Source organism: Rhinopithecus roxellana, chromosome 21 (genome assembly GCF_007565055.1).
Source record: "Rhinopithecus roxellana isolate Shanxi Qingling chromosome 21, ASM756505v1, whole genome shotgun sequence".
Taxonomy (NCBI): Eukaryota; Metazoa; Chordata; class Mammalia; order Primates; family Cercopithecidae; genus Rhinopithecus; species Rhinopithecus roxellana.
The window spans coordinates 62,509,646-62,529,214 of record NC_044569.1 but is presented as its reverse complement, the minus strand read 5'-3'; positions in this window follow the sequence as shown (position 1 = coordinate 62,529,214).

Sequence of the window (19,569 nt, the reverse complement as noted above, 5' to 3'; positions counted from 1 at the left end):
AGGAGCGAAGCAAGCCTCCTGGAAGCATTTCATGTTACTAATGTCACTCTTCTCATCTGTAAAATGGGAATATTTTTAGGCATTTTGCAGTGCTATCATGAGGATTTAGTGAAAGGAAATGCTGCAAAGCATTAAACCTGTGTGTGGCAGAGCGTTCCATCCAGCCCACAATCACTTGAGCCATGGCATGCAAGAGTACCCATGTGAGGGTGTGCAAAGCGAGGCGGGAGAAGCCTCTTGGAGAAACCTTACTTTTCCATGGCTAATCTGGGGTCTTCCTGGCTTCAACCAGTATCCCTTTCACCCATCACGCCCAAGGGCAAAGTACTATCAGGTTCCGGGATTGCCTTCTCTAGTATCTATCAGCTATGGCTACCGGTTGTTCTTTACAGGGAATGTCCTTCTTTTGGCCTGAAATGTCAGCTCTTCCTTCATTTTTCCTTCCTCATTCTTCTTCCAGAATCAAAGAGGAGACATAATGTTCCTTGTACAAAACACTAAGCATTGTCCTTGCTATTACTTAAGCCTAGTGGAGAAGCAGTTCCGTGTAGGCAATACCAGCAATGATGGCTGATATCTTTTCTTCTTTTGAGACAGGATCTCACTCTGTCACCCAGGCTGGAGTGCGGCAGCATGATCATGGCTCACAGCAGCCTCAACTTCCCAAGTCTCAAGTGATCCTCCCACCTCAGCCTCCCGAGTAGCTGGGACTACAGGTGCTCAGCTAATTTTTTGTGTTTTTTGTAGAGATGGGGTCTTGCCATGGTGCCCAGGCTGGTCTGGAACTCCTGGGCTTAAGTGATCCACCTGCCTCTGCCTCCTCAAGTGCTAGGATTACAGGTGTGAGCCACCACACCTGGCCAATGGCTGATCTTTGAGGCCCCAGAGAACAGCATAGATGAAACTTGTAAATGGAGAGAGACGGAAGTTAAAATATCATCTCAGTGGCAAAAAAAAAAAAAAAAAAGAAAGAAATATGAAGATTCTCAAACATTGCCATTTTTCCTCACCATATAGGTAAGTAAGCTACAATCTATGAATATATGAATATATTATGAAATATTATGGTACCCACTTAAATGAGAATAATTGGCTTAAAAGTCTTAGCCCAGTGCCTGGCTCATAATAAATACTTAAGAAATGGCAGCTGCTTTTAACGTTGTTTTTATTGCTATTATCTTCCTCACCTTACACAGGCACAAGTAGCCCACAAACAGAGGAGCTGAGTGAGTGGCGTTCCTGGACTCTTGGCCAGGAGTCTCCAGATGGGCTGTAAGCTCTCCTGGAGGGATGCAGGGGGTCTTGTGGGGGTGCCGCAAGAAAGTGTTAGAACCTCAGTATTTATTTCATCCTTTTTAGTATCTGTATCTTATACGTGATGTTAATGTATACAATATATTCAAGCATCTGTATAACTTATAAGTAAACATATACATATATTGGGAGTGGCAGTCCATTTTTTTTTTGGATAGGCACACACACTCAATAGTGTTTAGTGGTCACTAGTAAAGGACATAAATAGATTTTATATGAGCAACAGCCAGATAGAGAACAGATGCCAATACACTTAAACACACGAGAACAGAGACATCCAGAGCTCTTAAACAGAGGTGGGGTGAGGAGCCGGGGCTCATGAAAAGAGCAGGGGCTGCTTTGCATGTACTGGTGGGTTTATAACCACTTGATTCAGTGCCTTAAGGACAGTAGGGAGGCCATTCATGCTACTTACAGGCATGTATTGACTATCAGCTATGCTCCCAGTGCTGTACTGTGCTGCAAGGGGTACATCAGAAGTAGGAGATGCCTACCATACAGTTTGGGAGACAAGGTTGAACCACAGCGAATAGATTCCACCTTGCTGATGACCTCTGATGTTCTCTGTAATTGGTGAGCCAGAGTGGATAAGCAGGTGAAGGAGGTCCTCAACGGGAGAGACACGTGAGTGCATTCATTCATTGAGTAACTATTGATTGGGTGTCTCTTGTGTTCCAGTCATTCTGCTAGGTGCTGGAGATACAAGAGTAAGCCAAATAGATAGGATCCCTGCAATGTCACGGACCACAGGGATCATTAACCAGGAAGAGGTTAACACCTTTAAGAATAAAGAAAGCAGATGATTTATCCTTAGTTTTTGGCAACTGTGTTTCTTTTAAGCTTGGCAGCTCCCTAAGGGTATAATGGGGAGGAAAATCTCAAAGCTTTTATGATGGGTGAACACTCAAGGGGTTAAATGTTATATTCCCAACGGGGCTTATATAAAAGTGGGCATGCAGGAAAAATTTATTCATTTACTCATCCATACACCCATTTACCTATCCGTCTATCTGTCCATCCATCCATTCATCCATGCATCCATCTATCCATGCATCCACACATCCATGCATCCATCCATGCACCCAATCATTCATGCATCCACCCATTCATGCATCCATCTATGCATCCATTCATCCATGCACCCATTCATCCATACATCCATGCATCCACATATCCATGCATACACACATCCATGCATACATACATCTATGCATCCATTTATCCGTGCACCCATTCATCCACACATCTATTCACCCATGCATCCATCCATCCATGCATCCATTCATCCATGCACCTATTCATCCATGCATCCATTCATTCATGCAACCATTCATCCATGCATCCATCCATTTACGCATCTATTCATCCATACATCCAGGCATCCACACATCCATGCATCCATCCATTCATGCATCCATGCATCCTTCCATCCATGCATGGATCCATCCATCCATGCATCCATCCATCCATCCATGCATCCATCCATCCATCCTTGCATCTATTCATTCATCCATCCATGTGCCCATCCATCCATGCATCCATGCATCCATCCATCCATCCATCCATCCATCCATCCATCCATCCATCCATTCAAACATGCATCCATTCCTCCATACATTCATCTATCCAACATTTTTGAGGCCCTTGTTTGCCAGGCCTTGACTTGGGTTGTTGAAAAATGTAGATGAAGAATGTAAAGCCAGGTCTCAAGATGCTCATGGTTTATTCCCATACTTGCCTAGTAGGTGGGACAAGCCTATGCGATTGGGAAGAAAACCTAGAAGAGTGTTTTATGTAATATACTGAGCACTTGAAGTGAGATACTTCATTATCTGATGAAACTTTCAGGGAAGCTCCTTCTTTCCCATGCTGCAATGTAGGGCTTTACCATTTATCTTAGAAGTAAATTCCATATCTGAAGAGTTTACTGTGTCAAAACTAGTTTGTTTTAAACTTAAATTCTCCCTTTTGCATTTCAGCTTGCAGCATTTGAAGTCAGAAACTTTAGAGAGGATGCTGAGCCAATGGTCACGGTACTTGTCACTGGGCAGAATTCTCTGGTGGGCCAGAGGGTGTGCTGGTCCCTTCAGGGCAGGCAGGTGGAGCTGATGAACCCAGGACTCAATTCTTGCTCAACCGATCTCAAATTCTGTGACCCTACCAAAGTCACCCAACATCTCTGAACCTGTTTCCCCTTCTGTAGAGTGAAGGTGCAAACAGGACTAAGAGCAACAGTTGGTGAGATGATGAATTGAGATGATACACATGTCAGGGGCTTCTCGTATGCATGTGCAAAAGTACCATTATTATTATTATTATCTAGGGCACTAGACTTCTGGGAGCATATGCAGAAAACAGAATCACACTTGGAATTAAAAAAAAAAAAATGGAGCCCGGTCCCCTGTGCCACCTACACCAACCAAGGCAGCTTCTGACTGAAGTTTCCTCATCTGCAAAGTGGGGTTGATCATAGCATCTCCTTAAGTGGCGGTGATGTTGAAATGAGACAGTGTGCGAGCACGTGCTTTGCATGAGGGTGGAAGAGCAAAGTCTGTGCCTTTGTTCTAGAAACAATTATTCCCTCGCCTCACTACTTTTCCACTGGCTGTTCTTTTTTCCTGCTTTTAGACTAATAAGTCCCTGGTGTCTTTTATGGTAAACTGCCTCTCATCCTCTTTGGAAGCAGATTGTGCCTGGCTAGTAAATTTAATAAAAGTAGTATGTCTTTGTTTCCTTTGTGGGCACCAAGGCCCCTCTTCCTTTGCTTCACATATGCCACCTTTTCTCTCTATCATCCATTCCTTGCCTTTGCTTCATGGATGTAAAGGCAGCTCTAATTGGTCCTTCTCTCTGTCTTCCCAGCTTGTTATCGCAGCTGGTGCCTGCTCTGAACCCTCCATCAAAGGAAGCCTAAAGTGAAAAGTGGGACCCCAGGCCCCATCCCCCAAAGCAGCCACTATTACCCATTTCCTGTGCCTTTTCAGAAACAGACTACGACTGTGGACACGTATGTGTAGATTGTAGCCTACCTTTTCCTACAAATTGGGGCCATTACATATGGTGTTCCGAATCTGGCTTTTAAAATTTCACAATCTATTGTTGAGGTCATTTTGTGTCAGTACACATAGAGTTCCTTTATTCTTTATTTTTGGATGAGTAATAGGATGTGATGTGGGACTTTTCCCCTCGTTCTGGAATTACAGCCAAGGGTCGATGATGTAAACAAAAGATGCTAGGTGTTCCTGCATTCTACAGAGAGCCCTGACCTGAGGCCGCCATCGCCTCCTCAAATAACTTAAGAGGCCTTGGAAACCTCGCTTATGCATCAATCACACAGGCAGGTTTCTGTGGGGAGCACACTAGGCCTGGGAGGAGGTGGAAAGTCAGCTGTGGGGACTGCTCTGTGCCTGGGGAGAAGTGACTTCCTTTCCTCCCAAAAAGCTTCCCATCATGTAGGTGGATGGGAAAGGGATCCTGGAGAGTCACTCATTGAGTCTTGCTAGAAGGGGAGACAGCGGCCCTTCCAGTCAATGCTCGCAGAGCTGCGGAATCGAGGGTCCACGTGAGGGCACACTATGGAAGAAGAGCGGTGAGACAGCCAAGAGGAAGCTTGTGTGGCCATAGAGGCTGGGTACCCGCTGGCTGCCTGTGCTAGAGGGCAGAAGGGATCTGTGGGGTGTAGGATGCTACAGCTGGGAAGCCAGAGATGGCCCTGCCATCCCAGTTCTGGGGCCTCAGCAGTACCAACAGGACCTATGGGAGCTTTTCCAGAACGCTGCAGGAGTGTCTAAAGTGGGCCTCGGGAGCTGGCATTCCCCAGGCTGGACCAAAAGGAGAGCAGGCCCCTTCCTGTGGCAGGTCCCCAGTGACAGAGGGTCTGGGGTGGAGCCAAACACTGCTCCCATGAAAGCCACACCCACCACCTCAGAGACCACCAGGATCCCACAGAACCTTCCTCACTAAAGTAGATATCAGGGAGCTCCTGCCTCCAACAGGCCACCAGCAAGTGGAAGAACTCAGCCATCTGGCTTCCCTCTTTGCCCCCAACATCAGGAGAGACCCCAGAGCTCAGCCCAGGCCACCTCTCAGCAGCTGCTGGGGAGGGGAAGCTTTTGAACATTAACAAGGTTGGAATTTACAGAAAACTGGACATACTCCAACTACAGAAAGTTGCAGGATCTGCCCAAGTTGTCATTAAAGGACAGTCAAGAGAGATTAGACACAAGGCAGTTGAAAGGCAAATTAGGGGGCAGAAAGGCAATTTAGGGGGCAGAAAAGAAACTTTATGTTTACACTCCATGGATTGAGACTTCTCAATCAACTCCTTCCAGGTGCCATGACAACCGGCTCTAAAAAGGGGCCATCACTGGTTTAAACTGTTCCTCGGATTGGTTCAGTCTTTTGCTAGTTCAAAAACAGTGCTGTCAGGCAGCTTCCCACGTTGACCTTGAGCCCTGTCTCTTGTTTGAATCAATTTGGGGATACATTATTCAGAGTTGAGCCTCATATTTTCATAGTTTGAACACATCCTCTGCCTCTTGAAGACTTGTCCTGCCCTCAGACTCAAACTCTTTTGAAGTTGTGTGCCCAATAGCCAGGCTGCTCTACCTTGTTGGGGGTCTGGGCTCAGCTGTTTCAGCATGGCTCGTGAGGGTCAGGCCCACCTCACCCTAAGGGAAATGTGTTCTCTGTACTCTGTTCTCCAGATAGGGCCTCTCTTCCAGCGCCTCACTCTTGTCCTTTTGGTGGCTTCCTCCTCCTTCCCCATCCTTTGGGGGCAGAATCCTCCTGCCTGTTCCCTTTCAGGTCAAGTCTGGCTCCTTGGACATTAACAAGGTTGGAATTTACAGAAAACTGGACATACTCCAACTACAGAAAGTTGCAGGATCTGCCCAAGTTGTCATTAAAGGACAGTCAAGAGAGATTAGACACAAGGCAGTTGAGGGCTTGTATCACAGAGTGGGAGGGTCAGCTCTTGCCTGTGAAATGGACCTGGGTCGGAAACACCATGGGTTTGACTCACAGAATGAGGGTCTCTAAATTCACAGATGGGTCCTGGGTGATACCATCTGAGAACCCACTGTGAAGCCTGATGCACCCGAATCACCTAGAGGCAAACTCAATGACTCAGTTACTTTCCAGAGCTTGGAATAGAGCAGCTTCATTCATGGCTGGACAGGAGGGTGCCCTCCATGGAGCAGGCTGAGGGCAGGCACCACCACCAGGCCCTTTGCATTTTTGTCAAAGTAGTTGAATCCAATTGCTACTGCTAATATTAGGTTGGTGCATTACTTTTAATTTAAAAGTAATGTCAAAAACCTCAGTTACTTTTGCACCAACCTAATGCATGAATTGATGGCTTGGACTTAGTTCTGAGATCCATTCTGAACATGTACCCCATGTCCCCCATGCTCGAGTTCATTTTGAAGCCACAAATGCTGAGCAGCAGAGGCAGACAATTCCCAATAATCTTTCAGAAAACTCAATTTCCAGCCATGTGTGACAAAATGACTATTTAATGAAGGCAAATGTCATGCTTAAATATTTTTAGTCTTTCTTGTTGGTGAGTGAATCATTTTGAATGACAGATTGCATTTCAAGGGGGTGCAAAAATCTCAACAGAACACCATTCCTTTTCTAATTTTTTGTTCCATTGACTCTCGGAAACCCTCTCAGTGATTCAGGAAGTTGTCTGGGGCTTTCTGACAGCACATTACACGTTCAGCAGATCAATGAAACTCCTATCAGTAAAGCTGCGACTGAACACATTGTGAGTTCTGGTCCTTTTAGGGGAAAAACTCTTCCCACTGAACCGGCTCCCATATGCACCTGCTTTAGATTCTGTAACTTCCTCAACCCATTTGCTTCTTCTCCTTTAGAGGTGCTCATGGCAGAGGTCATTCTTTTTACTTCGGTGGCTTCAGTCGGCAAAGGCTTTTGCTGGGAGCTGCCTGCACAGGTGACAGATGAGGGGACATGGGGATTGTGACAGGGCTCAGACACCTCTGCTCCCTTCCCTCCAAAGCCAGGAGAGAGCTCTGAAGGGAGAGGGGAAGGAAGGGTGAGGCACCCCCTCCAGGGCCTCTCCAAGGAAGGAATGGATTCTGCTATCAGTTCCTCCCAGGTTCCAGTCTATCACTTGTCTCTAGAGGATACTCCAGAACGAATGAAGAAGAGGTTCAATGGATGATTAAGAATATGATCTGCAAAGTTCTGAAGACAAATGATAGGAGGTCAAGCAGTGTGATGGGAAAAACTCAACCCACCAATGGTACTAGAGGCTGAGTGAACGGGCTTCAATTTATCCCCACTATTTGCTAACTGGGTAATTTTGGCAAGAAATCTCTCCTTTCAGAGTTTTAGTTTCATTTATGAAGCAAGGGATTTGGAGCAAACAATCTCTAATGTTCCCTCTCTATTTTTAAAATTCTCAGAGTAGATGGTTGTTATGCCTACACCTTACCCTGGGCCTAATTCCAGTCCTTTTAGAATTGGCTTATGCTAGAAAGCAGTTGTCGTGAGCAAGAAAGAACTCTGGGGCCATCAAAAAGAGGTTGCTTGGTGAGAGATTGCACACACCAATGGTAGGTACCCAGTGTGAGTGGAGAAGACAGGATGTTTCAGAACATTCTCCCATGTCTGTACTAATTCCATGGTAGGTGGGTGGGGCTACACAAAAGCCTGGAGCTTTTTTTCCTTTTGACGTGAGCTGGAGGCAAGCTGATAGAAACATGGAAACCTAGGCCAGCTTAGAAGACCTACAAGTCAAAGTTGACTTCTCCCCTGACCCAGCTCCATCTAGCATTGCCCAACTCCCCAAACACTGCTGAACGGCTGTTTATATGGAGATGAAGAAAAGCTCTCTGTTGACTTTGTTTCCAAACCCTGCCTTTTGGAATTGACACAAGAAGAGAGCACACTGCTCTCCAGGCCTGACCATCCGGTCAGCAGACTCCAACCCCTGCCCCTGCTTTCTGGCTTTTCTTCCTCAAACAGAAGCTATTGAATCAGATATCAACAACATAGATAAAAACGAGAGCAACATGGGCTTTGAACCCAAGGCTAACAGGCTTATCACAAACTCTTGTCAACCTCTCTCTGTCACTTCCAACCCTAGGGGTGAAAGATCAAACTTTCACTCCTTCTCCTGAGGACTGCTCTGTACAGGGGTCCTGGTCCCTGTGGGTCGGGACACATGGGGCTGGATCTGCACCTTCAGGAAACACAGCCGGGACTGCAGAGGAAGCAAGGCCCCAGGTTCACTGTGGCTGCAGGTGGACGGAGGTTGTCACTTGGGATGGGTGCCTGAAGCAGTATAAAGGCAGCGTTCAGGTTAGAAGCATAAACACTGCAACCAGACCACCTGGTCTATCTCTCACAGCTTTGGGATTTTGGATGAGTTTTTTAATCCTCTTGGTATCTTAATTTCTCCATCTGAAAAGTGGGAATGATGCATCTACCTAGTAAGGCTGTTAGGAGGATTCAATGTGCTCATATTTCTAAAACAATGTAGAACAATGCCTGACACTTAGGATGTGTCAAAAAAATTGGTGGTTCTCAAACTTTAGCAGGGATAAATCTCCTGGAGAACTTGTTTAAAAGCAATTTGCAGGACTTGGTTCCCTGGATGCTTACGCTGAGGGCCCAGACTTGTGTGATGCTGACACAGGTAGTCAGTACCACCTGGTCTCTGTTGTGCCTGAATACGCCCCACCCTTTGGGAGCAGCAGGACCCTGTGTCCCTCAGGATCGGCCCTAGTTGCCCGATGGGTTGCTAGAATCCTTGCAGATTGTGGTCTTGTGTGTTGTGGCTCATCAGCCTGGAAAGTTCTTCTGTACCTTGTCCAGTTGATCTTTCAAGTTTCAGCTTGAGCAACGTCTCCTCCGTGAACCCTTCTTTACCTGGCCCTGAACCTCTGGGAAAGGACGCAAGCCCTTGTCTTCAATTCCAAGACTCATTTTTTGTAAATATGAAGCAACCTGATTTGTGGCAAGAACCACATGTGATGTCAAAAGCCTGACTTGAACTGACATGCTATTGATAGTCTTTATTTATTCATATGTGTGACTATTCATATGTTTGCTGTAGAAATATTAATGGATTTGCTGACAAGGTGCTGCCTCAGACTCTGCTGAGGATGTTACATAATGGATGGTATATACAATGTATCACTTTCCTAAAACAAAAATAAACAAACTTGCATTACATAATACATCTAGACCAGAGACTTTTGAATCCCACATGTGTGGCACATTTTACTCTGATTAGTTTCTTTCTCGACATTAAATGGAAATCCTAATAGCAAAGACCATGGATTTAGCACAATCCTTGGTGCAAACAATGATCAACAATTGTTTCTTGAATGAATGAATTCTTTCTTGCAGAAGAAATTGTGTCTGTCTTCCCCATTCTCTGTCACATTCCCCACCCCCACCCCATAATCTTCACATAGGATTTGTGGAATTAATTTCACATGGTTGTTTGGTTTTGCCTCCTTAGAACCAGGCCTGAAATTTGGGTAGGCTGTTCCCAAATTGGGGTAAATAGGACTTCCTGGGAAGATGATGTTTTGAACAGCTCTTTGGGCAGGGTTTTGAAAAAGAGGAAGCATTTCTAGGGCATTAGAATGTCTTTGATAAAAGAATTTTCTGAGATTGGGAGAATGAGTTGAAGACTTCATCTCTGAGATTCTCTTTTTCTTCTTCTTATGTATGATAAAGCTTGACTCATTCAATATCAAAATGGGGAAATGCTCCACTAGGCCCAGCCCTCCTAGGCTGGAGAAAGGCAAGAACTCCAGGACGGGAAACTGGGAAAGGTACCTTGGCAGCTCCCAACCCATTGAGCTATTAGAAGAAGGGGGATGGAGAGACTCAGGAAGTTATAAGAAGTTGAGTGCCTGATGTATGAGTTAATAGGCCCCAAGACCTTGGGATGTATTGCGACAAGGAGAGGGAACAGTCACATTCTAAGAGAAATGGGATGATTATTTGGATAACTTACATTCAAATCTCACATTGATCCTAATTTCCTATGACCAGGTAGAGAGGTTGCAAACTCAAACACTTGCATGGGCCAGGCAGATAATGAGTGACGCCGGCCGGAAGTGACAGCATGGAGTGCAGGGGAGTGTGGCCAACCGGGAGGTCCACGCCCCATCTAAAAAGGGAAGCCCCTATTCAGCTCCAGCTGACGGATGCCAGGTGTTCTAAGTTTTGTTGTTGTTTTTACATCCATCTTCTGCCCTTTGAGGTGTCTTCTGATGTTTAAAAAGAAGCCAGAAAACTTGGTTTTTAGGTGAAAATTTCCCATTTAAAAATTCCCAGGAAAGACAAATAAAGATGAGTTGGGACCCATTGACCATTTTGCAACCGTTCCCTCCATACATTTCCGGTGCTCTCCCGTCATGATCTTTGGGAAATCCACCTCTGAGTGTCTGAAATGTTCCCGCCATTCTGAACTGCGAGGATCCCAAGTGGGGGTTGTTATTCTCATTTGCAGCTTCTCAGTCCCACACCAAGAAGCAGGGCAGGCTCACCTCCTCCAGGGCTGCCTCCTTTCCCAAACACAAGGTCCCTTAATTGTGTCCTCAGTGAAAACCTAAAGAAGATTGCTAAGCAGCCACCAGGAGTCGTTTGCCAGGCACCTCTGCATAGACAGTGGCTCGGATGCCTGGAGGCCTCCAGGGAAACTGGCATCTCTGGAGAACTAAATTGTTGCGGAGACCAGGAAGCTTGGAAATTGGAAGACAAGTATGAGAGGCAGAGCAAAAAGGTAGCTCATTCATTTGCTACTTCACAGGAAACAAGGAGAGCCAATAGGCACTGCAACACTCAGGCCAAGGCGGCGTGACCATCTCAGATCATTTTCTGCAGTTTCAGTGTCTTCACGACTATCGCATGGCCTCCTCTCTTGCTCTCTTGCCAGAGACTCCAAATGACTTTTGTTTTTGTTTTTAGAAACAAGGTCGTGCTCTGTCCCTCAGCTGAAGTGCAGTGGTGTGATCATGGCCCACTGCAGCCTCCAACTCCTGGGCTTGAGCAATCCTCCTGCCTCAGCCTCTGGAATAGCTGGGACTACAAGCAAGTACCACCATGCTTGGCTAATTTTTTAGTTTTTAACATCTTTCTGTAGAGATGGGGGGGTCTCACTATGTTGTCCAGGCTGGTCTTGAACTCCTGGGCTCAGGTAATACTCCCACCTTGGCCTCCTAAAGTGCTGGGATTATGGGTGTGAGCCTCTGTGCCCAGCTCCACGTGACTGCCTTACAGTCAACCCGGCCCCTCCATCAGGATTGTGAGGTGGGCAATCCTCAGCAGCCTGGCCAGTGTCTGACTGTTTATTCAGGAACACACACAGGCAGGAAACAGCAAAGATCCTGAAACACAAATCCACAGACAACCCTGAACTTCCTTATAGCCAGCAACACCCCCACCTATTCCCCAGCACCATCTAGTTTACTGTAATCCAGTTTTCTTGAGCATCCAAGGTACAGAGAGCATTGATTTAGCCCCACACTTTCAGGTGCTTCGGGTGATGTATAGGATGGAGATAGTCATACAAATAACCACAATAAGAGACAGAAAGGAAAAAAGTACTGTAAACTCAGAGTAGGGTTGGAACTTCATTTGGTGGGGTGAATCAGGCAGGGCTTCATGGAGGAGGTGATATTTGAGATGGGCCCTGAAGGTTGGCTAGATTTGGATGCATGGGAAGGTCACTCCGAGTAGAGAGAGTGGTGGGAGCAAAGGCAAGAAGGGAGAAATGCAAGGGCTGCATGGGGATGGAACAGTTCCCTTGATGCGACTATAGGAGCATAGAGAAAAGGTGAGTTAGGAGCCTGACCTTGAATGACTTTACTCATAAGGAGTGTAGATTTTAGTTTCATTTTCATTGGTCAATACAGGCAAGCCTTTGAAGGGTTTCTGCAGGAGAATGTGGATATTGGAGTTGGGCTGCACCAGTGCAAACTGGACTGGGAACTGGGAAGGGAGCAAGTGGGAGGTACAGTCAGGACATTAACTTGGGCAGCAGTTACAGAGGCAAGCAAGGAGGAGAGGGGGTGGAAATGAAGGGGGGAATCCAGATGCCTGAGCTGTCATGGGTGTCCCTGTCTCCAGCTCCTCCTCCCCTTCTTCCTCTAGTGAGGCATTTGCCCCCAAATTCCAGCAAAATCTCTTCTATTAAGGCCACCAATGACATCCACATTGATAATTCCAGTGATGGCTTCTCAGTCCTCATCTTGCTGACCTACCAGCAGGCCATACCACACTTGATCTGCCCTTCTTCATAAATATATTCTGCTCCCAGCCCAATCTGTCCCGGGTCACCACTGTCTCCTGGTTTTCCTCTCACCTCTCTGACCACTCCTCCTTTCCTGGATCCATCTCACGCTCCCATCCTTGGACCCCTCCTTTTCAGTGTCATAGCTTTAAACACCATGTACACGCTGATGACGCTTTAGCTCCAGCCTGGACCTCTGTGACGTCCATGTTCCTTCTACTTTCTACTTGATCCTTCACTTGGCTAACAGATGGCTCACCTTGGTATAGTCCCAAAGAGCTCTATCTTGTTTCCTGTTCCTCCTTAAGACCTCCGGAGTTGCTGTTTCTCTGCCCAAAGCCTCATGGCTCGCTCACTCACCTCCCAGCATTCTTCATCTTGACTCACTCCATCCAAAATTGCACCCTCCCATACTACCTAGATCCTTTGTCTGCTTTATTTTTTCCCCTGGCTTCATCAACATTTAACACAGCATATATTGTACTTATTTATATGTTTCTCATTTAGTTGCCTCCACTAGAATATATATCTCATGATGGAAGTGATCTTTCTTTTGTTTTGTTTTCATTGCTGTATTACTAACCCCTACGAGTGCTTGGTACATGGCAGGCACTCAATGCATATTTGTTGAACGAACGAGTGAATGCATGAATAGAAAACTGAACTTTGTCACTCTTTCCACCTGGGGAGCAAAACCATGTGAAAGGTCACTGAGGAAGTTCCAATGTGGATGCCTGGAAGATACAAGAGAACAACTCCCAGAGATTTGGAAACACGGAGGAGGAGAGGTTTAAAAGGAGTGTGAGTTCAGATTGGGACATTTACAGTTTGGGTGACTTGAGGAATGTCCTATGATGAGTCCATTAGGCTTTTGGAGACGAGGGTCTGGAGAGAAGCTGGGGCTAGAGATAGACTTGGGAATTGTCCACATGGAGGTACTAACTTAAGCCATGAGAGGAGGAGGAGGAGGAAGAGGAGAAAGAGACAGAGAGAGAGAGAGAGAGAGAGAGAGCGCTCACCGAGAACAAATTATTGGGGAACACCCACCTTTAGTGGAGGAGAAAAAATAGTAGGAGTATTTCAAGAGTGAGAGAGTAACCAGAAGATTTAAATGCCATGGAAACCAAAGACGCAGCATCAAGACAGAAGAAATCATCGATAACACTGAAGGCAGCACACTACAGGGGAGAAAGAAGACTGGGAATTGGTGGTTAGATGTGACCACCCAGAGATCTGCCATCCTACTGCCCACATGTCCTGATGAGCAGGTAGATGCCCTTGAGCACCAGTCAGCAGTGCAATGGGGAGTCATGGAAAATTTTCCAGCAGCAGATTGACAAGATCAGAACTTTGCTGGAAGCAGGTTCACATGAGTGTAAGATGACTGGGAAGGGGAAAAATCAATGGACACCCTTTAGTGGGATATTGCAGAAGTCCAGACTGAGGGAGGTCTAGAAGTTAATTAAGGGCTGGTGGCTTCAATGTTCAACATGTAGAGCAGGACAATGACAGGCCCAAGGTCACAGGGCTCCCAGGGCTTCCTGGACCTCAGGTGGGGATGGCCATTGCTGTTTGCATGTCACCAGCAGTAAGTGTTTCCCAACTCGGTCTCTCTCAGCCTCCGTAGCTAATATTTGCCTCCTATTGATTCAGTATCTAGCCTGTTACTTTTTAACTGGAGCCTGGGGTTCAAAGGCCTGATTGTTGTTTAAACACTCATTACATTGGGGAGGGCATGTCCCCTGACAACCTCAACAGATGAACAAGCAAGGATCTTCTAAGTAAATATAGAATGCAGAGGAGGCAAGAGGGGGCCAAGATGGGGGTTGAGGTCATGGTGAGAGGGACTGTGAGGGAGCATGATGACCCCAGTGGCAGAGTCGTAGAATTGCTAAGAGAGCTACATAACTAGAATTCAAAAGACAAATCCCAAATTCAAACTTTCTGCTATAAACAATATTAAATACAGTCACGTGTTGCTTAACAACTGGGACACATTCTGAGAAATGCGTCGTTAGGCGATTTCATCATTGTGCAAACATCAGAGTGTACTCACACAAACCTGGATGGCATAGCCTACTACACACCTAGGCTATATGGCCCAGCCTATTGCTCCAAGACTACAAACCTGTACAGCATGTGACTGTTCTGTTCAGGCAATTGTAGCACAATGGTAAGGGTTTGTGCATCTAAACGTAGCTAAACATAGAAAGGGTGATGTATTGCGAAGGTTATGACGTCACTAGGCAATATGACTAGGCAATAGGAATTTTTCAGCTCCATTATCATCTCACGGGACCACCATCGTATATGGGGTCCATTGCTGACTGAAATGTCTTTATGCCATGCATGACTGTATGTTACAACTTAATATCTAAAATCCCTTAATAACAGAAACTCTAAAAAATTCATCTCAGAGCTTCATCAAAGAGTTCCTGGGAGTAGAAAATCCAGTCCTCAGTCTCTGGTCCCTTTAGTCCTTTAACTCTGTTGGACAAAGGGAAGTTTATGTTGTCCCTGGATGGTCCCTGGAAAATATGAGATGCTTGTTTTGTAGTGTGGGAAAGGCTGGAGGGAGGCTGGGGGTTCCGCCCTGTGGCAGCCAGAAAGACGGTGCTGAAACTAGGACTGTCCCAGAGATCAGGTTGTCTTTTCACACTGTGCTGGGGTCCCATATTCCACTGGCGTCAGTGGATTTTGTAAACTTAAGTAGGTCCCCTACCCTCAAAAACCTCCCCAATTTGCTGGGACATAAATGCCATAAATTTGACCTTTATTCCTTTTGATATAAACCAAGCATCACCTTTGGTATTTGTCAAAATGAAAATTCTTCTGGAAGGGTCACATGTTTAGCCTATCAGTCATTCCCATCTTAGTATAAATGAGTTTATTGTTCGTCAGGATGTGTAGGCAGTAGGATGGCAGATCTCCAGATGGTCACATCTAACGACCAATTTCCAGTCTTCTTTCTCCCCTTTAGTGTGCTGCCTTCAGTGTTATCGATGATTTCTTCTGTCTTGACACTCTGGTTTCTCAGACAGGAGGTTTTGATGGAGGGGCAGGGAATGGGCAGTACGGTTGGTGGCTAAATGATGCCTTTGAGCCAGACAACCTGGGTTCAGAGAACCACTCTGCAAGTCTCCTAACCTCCTAGTCTGTTTCCTTGTATGTAAATTGGTGCTAATAACATCTACCTCTGTAGGCTGGTGTGGAAATATTATAAGAGAGTAAACTGAAGACGCAGAAGCTTGGTAGATGGCAGGAAGACCACTGTCCCTAGGGGAAGTTCTCTCTGTAAAAGGATGCTGAAGGCTGAAGATAAACTCTCCACAGCAGCTTGGCTTACTGTTCCCAACTCCTTCCCTTTTCTTTTGGGTGCCACTAGGTATTTCCTCTAGTGAGGCATTTGCCCCAAATTCCAGCAAAATCTCTTCTATTAAGGCCACCAATGACATCCACATTGAGGCTCTGCAGGTGGCTTGGAGGCCGCTCACTCAGGTGCAGGTAAGCAGCTCAGAGAGGCAGAAAGGGCTGAGGGCCCTACTGGAGCGCCACAAGGGGGGGCTGTGGCGAGGGAAGGCTGATCCCATGGTTGAAGGCCCTACTGGAGCATCACAGGGGGTCCTGTGGCGAGGGAAGTGTGATCCCATAGCTGAGGGCCTTGGGGCTGACCGACCAGCTGGAGCTTGGGTGAGCATCACAGAGGCCATCAAGGTGTCCCTGGAGGATGGCCCTGGAGTACTTGCAACCCCATTCAGGGGACAAAGAGGATGACACCCTAGGTCCGAGGAGAGAGCCCGGCCCAGCCTGTCCTATGAGGATCCACCAGGGACCTCTGGAGGAAAGAGCCTCAACAAGGAGCTTGATCTAGAAATTGAATACTTATTCCCCAAAGACTATTTTAAACCAAAAGAGGCAAATTACACTGAAAGAGCTAACAATTGAAGCCCCTGGCACTGCATGGAAACAGGGCCCCAGTGCAAGAGGAGATTGGTGCTGGGCAGCGAAGGACCCCGTTTGTGCCCATCTAACAGGTGTGGGCAGTCCTGGGCCTGCGCCTGTGGAGTGCAGGCTTGTCTTGGCCTTCAGGGCCAGCTCCCCCAGCTCCACATCCCAGGGTTCACTGTTCAAAGATTGAGGACTGAAGAGTATAGCATGCTCCGGGGTGCGAGGGCCCTAATTCCCACCTACTGCTTCTTTTGCTCCAGCTTTTTGGGTCTTGCTCCAGATCAAGGGCTTCTCCTCAATTTTGAGGAAGACAAGGCATAACCCAGAGAGCATGGTGGGCTCTGGTCCCTGTCCTGAAAGACAAAATTTCTTGCGGATGTTTGCCAAGATACACTCCCATGCTGGGATGATGTGTTGATTATGCTCTTTATTATTATTATTATTTTTTTTGAGACAGTCTCTTGCTCTGTCACCTAGGCTGGAGTGCAGTGATGCAATCTCGGCTCACTGCAACCTCGGTTTAAGCGATTCTCCTGCCTCAGCCTCCTGAGCAGCTGAGATTACAGACGCATGCCACCAGGCCTGGCTAATTTTTATAATTTTAGTAGAGATGTGGTTTCACCATGTTGGCCAGGCTGGTCTTGAACTCCTGACCTCTCAGGTGATCCGCCCACCTCGGCCTCCCAAAGTGCTGGCATTACAGGTGTGAGCCACTGTGCCTGGCCTACTTACACTCTTTAAATTTTCTTGCTGTCAACTCCTCTTGGGGCTCCTTGGCTCCTTCCCCACCTATAGTGCCAGCCTGCTACTGCTTGGCCACTTGGCACAGGGCCCATCCTCCTCAGGACAAGTAGGACTGTCTCCATCCTTGCACTTTTTTAAAGAAGAGACCAGCTTAATGTGCTTGCAGATTTCCTGGGAAAACCTGGGTTTTTTTGCCTGAACTGGGAAGAAGAAGGATGGAACCCTGCCGGCCGTGTCTCTGCTGGGCTTACCACCAGGCCAAGGTGGTCTGTCCATTCCGCGCTGCCCCTAACTGCCCAAGCTGGACCGTTTTGCGGCTTCCTGGCCTCCCTTCCTGAGCTCAATGTTGAGTAGCCCCTCTGCTGCAGACAAGCCACTGGGTGGAGGTGGTGGGGTGAATGAGGTCCCGCCCACTTCCACGGCCCACAGGGGCAGTAGGAAGCTGACCACTGTCACCCATCAGCCCTCAGGTTTCTAGCTGGGAGAAGCGCCCACAGGGGCGGCTGTTCTGGGTCTATAGAGAGGAGGCAGGGCTGCCCCAGCAGAGTCCAGGGCCACACGTGAGAACAAAACCTGGCCCTCCAGGCCCACAGTACTGGTCATATCTGGATTGATCAAGGGCAAGAACCCCAGGACTCACATGGAAAAGGAGAGCATTAGACAAAAAAGGAGAGCGTTAGACCGGCCCTGCAGGGCCACATATTCCGCGATCACGTGATTCGAGCCGCTGACACCTGGGCAGTCCGCAGCGCAGAACCTTCTGCCTTTAGCCTTGGTACTCAGTCTGGACAAGGCCAAACAGGATTCAGAACTCGACTCCCTGATTCCAGCAACAGTATTTAAAACTCCCTAGGAAGGGTATTGCTTAGACACCACCCGAATCTGCCTTTAATCACAGGAATGTGGCTCTCACTCATCCCTCTCGGTCCTGTTCAGTTTCAGTCTGCTCTATTTGGAGGTGTGCTTGCTCTAGTACCGGACACCCCTTCCAAACTCATTTGTCTGCAAGTAAGCCCTTTCCTCGGAGAGGAAAAAAGGCTTACTCCAAGAACTGACGTGGGGAGTGGGCAAAAATGTGTGGAGGAAACACGGTCTTCCCTCACTATTCCAAAAGGGAACTGTGCAGCAAGGCTGCAGAGCTGCGAGGGAGGGGCCTCGAGCCCTGGGAAAAGGGCACATCTGAAAAGGTAGTTTCTGGGGACACCTGGCCAAGAAAAGGATGAAGTTATCGCAGCCAGTTCAAACACCAAGGCAGTAAGACCAGCAGAGGACCTGGAAGAGCCACAACCCCTTGTGGGAGTCTGTGCTTTGAGTGGGCCTGAGAGAAGGTGACACAGGGACAGTCTCTGACCTTCACCCGGAAGCACCGAGGGCTCAGGATGCCTCGTCCCCAGGAGGCCCCTGGGAAGTGAGGGCCACTATGCCTGGAGGTGACAGGAGGTGACAGGAGGGCTCCAGGTACCCGAGACTTGCAGCCCAGCTGGGAACTTTGCAGAGGAAAGCGGAGGAGGCATACGAGCAGCATGGGGCACGGTGAAGGGGGTTGGGCAGGAAGGAACACAGCAACAGGCTAATTGGGGCGACTGACCTTTTTCCCAGTCTGGCCTAAGTTCAGCCCTAAAAGGTTCCCAACAGGGACTCTCCCTTCTTGCTCTCTTGAGCCCCCACTGGGTGACAGCTGGGCACTGCGGCCTACTTACCAAGGACTGTGTCTTGGGTCTTAAGTAAACTCATGCTCAAATTTTTTCCAGCCCATTCAAGTCCTATAAATGATTCCTTAGAGATTCTACAGCCTGAGCTGTCTGGAAGCTGTTTTGAGAAGTGTTCTCTCCCAGAAAGTGGCTTCTGTGTTCTTACCTCAGGAACCCCTTTGAACACGGCTCCGAGGGCCAACCCCGGGAAAGCTAGTGTCAGAATTCAGGACACCCATGCTCACCGCAAACACTTCTACCAGGAGCTTCACCATCTCACAAGTGTCTAATGTATCTTGGACTTCAGAGCAGGTTAAAAGCTTATTAATCTAGTGGCTGTGTCATTGATATAATTCGTTTCACCATGTGTGGTTTTAAGAAAGAACATACAAATATTCACAGTCCAATTGTGCCTCCCATGTGTACTCGTAACTCTGGAGGAGGAGGCAGGAATTCCAGGTACTGCCGACAGCTTCCTGGCAAGATGCCATCTATTGTTAATGGAAAAAGACAAACTGCAAGAAACCAAAGACTAAAGGATGCCCTGCTTCCCCGCTATCTCCTCTGCCCCAACGGGATGGGTTAAGC